Genomic DNA, 2,188 nt, shown 5'->3' on the forward strand with positions numbered 1-2,188 from the left:
AAGCCACTGAGGCTGCTATCGTATACACACTTACTGGAGAGCAAGTACCATTGAAATAAATGTGCCTTAGTTCTGAGCAAACATGTATAGGTTCGCACAGTTAGTTTGTGGAAATAATACCCACCAGTTTCCTGCCCTCAGCAATCACTTGCAATCATAGAATAGTCGAGTTGGAAGGGACCACAGGGGGCATCTAGTCCCACCCCCTGCAATATAGGAATCTTTTGCCCAACATGGGGCTTGAACCCAAGACCCTGAGATTAAGAGACTCATGCTCTACCAACTGAGCTACCAAGGCAGGTGCCATTATTTCCTCCAATTGCTGCTCTTTCCACTGTCCTGGATTACTTATATTGGTGGTCCCATACTACTACTTTTTCTATCATGGAAAACTTTCCCTTTGGGTTCATCCTTTGTGGGGGGACACATACTGGGGATGAATGGAGCCAAAGGCCATGGTGGACAGTGCCAGAGTTAGATACAGGCAGGGTCAACCCCCATCTCTCTCTCACTTTCTGCCGCTCCTCTCTCTTTCCCACCCCCTTCTTCCCCTTCTTCCCTCTCTTCCCCCAATCCTCCTTTCCACTCAACAGGCTGGCAGAAGAGGAACAGATCATTCTTGCCTGATGTTTGTTCACTTGAAGAGGGCTTTTGAAATTTGGCTGTGGGTGGCACATGCCCCATGGGCCACCGTTCACCCTCTCCCGCCATCCTGAGCAGGACTGCATCTCAAAATGTCACGTAGGAAATCAGATTTGGCTCTGTGACGGCAGAACATCCTGCCTCCCATAAGTGCAAAGCATCTTGCCAACAAAAGGAGGCTGTGGGTTTTTTTCCCCCACTGGGCAAAACATTCACACAAACACATAACAAGGCATTTCCACTGGGTCCTAATTTTGCTTTGTTTCATTGGGTTTTGCATTGTGTCTTATACAAGCACAGTGTATCCTGCTCATATCTAAGTGTTGGAGATGGTAGATAGCATACGAAGCAACCCGTTGGATTTTGGTTCCCCCCTCTTTTCTGTGGGGGTAGGCACAATCCAAGATTAGTGCCTTAAACTGCCATATGGGAACATGGAAAGGAAAGATATGATAGCCCGGGGGGGGGGGGACGACAACACACTGTGGCATAGAGCTCATGCATAGCTCTCCATTCAAGACCAGGGCATTTTAAAGTCCCTAATACACCCATTCCATTTCAGAAACAAGACCTGATAATAATGTTATGCTAAAATCTTGGCATAAAAATTCAGATGAAGAGAACCTCCATATCCTCCCTCATTTTAGGATCAAGGGGTGTCCATTGATGATGACTGATTGATTACATTTGTATCCAAGCTTTCCTCCAAGGAGCTCAAGGCTGTGTCCGCAATTCTCCTTTCTGTTTTATCTTCACAACAGCCCTGTGAGGTAGGCTAAGCCAAGGTCAACCAATGAGCTTCATGATTGAGTGGGGATTTGAACCCAGGTCTCCCAGGCTCGAGTCTGACACTCTTAACCACTACTCCACACTGGCTCTTAATGATGAACAAGGAAGCACCAGCTTGCTGTATTTGCATTAGGGATAGGGGAGAAATTCACATTAAAAGGTGAATCTACCTGGTTTGCACTTTCTGAAGCAGAACGAGAACCAACATGCAGCCGTCTTTCAAAAATCTCACTTTCACGAATTTTGCAATGCAACACTCCAACAATGTGTACAAAAATATACACAGCTGGCCAAAATGTGCATAATAGTGCACATACATATAAGTGAGAACAACATACAAAAATGCATTATATTAGGGGAAATTTCTTTGGGGGGGGGGAAATATGTCAGTTAGGCAAAATTGCAAATAAATTGCACTCAAATGATGGTGAATTTTCACAAGGATGTGTTGAAATGAATGAATAAATGAATGGAAACTGATGTGGAAATGTGGAGAAATGAACTTCAGATTGGAAAAATGAGAAACCGAGGGACACCAAAATTGGCAGATTCACCCATCCAGCATAGGCAGCAATGGTAATGCAAGGCAACCCCTAAAACAGGGGTTTTGGCGGGCTGGATGAGGAGGTCTGCTTGCTAATGCCTGTGGCTGATTGGTTCACCAGACATTTAAATCAATAGGCTTTCTCCAGAGTAAGTTATTTGAAGTTTGAACCCTAATGATTTCAGATCCTTGTGGTTCATACCAGCAGACCCC

General features: G+C 45.0%; 1 non-coding gene across 1 annotated transcript; it reads right to left on the reverse strand.

Moving 5' to 3' along the window:
* Positions 1-225: 225 nt before the first annotated feature.
* Positions 226-298, reverse strand: TRNAK-CUU. The gene has a single exon. It is a non-coding gene; the product is annotated as a tRNA-Lys (tRNA).
* Between the last annotated feature and the right edge of the window lie 1,890 nt (positions 299-2,188).

Source organism: Lacerta agilis, chromosome 13 (assembly GCF_009819535.1).
Source record: "Lacerta agilis isolate rLacAgi1 chromosome 13, rLacAgi1.pri, whole genome shotgun sequence".
NCBI classification, from domain to species: Eukaryota; Metazoa; Chordata; class Lepidosauria; order Squamata; family Lacertidae; genus Lacerta; species Lacerta agilis.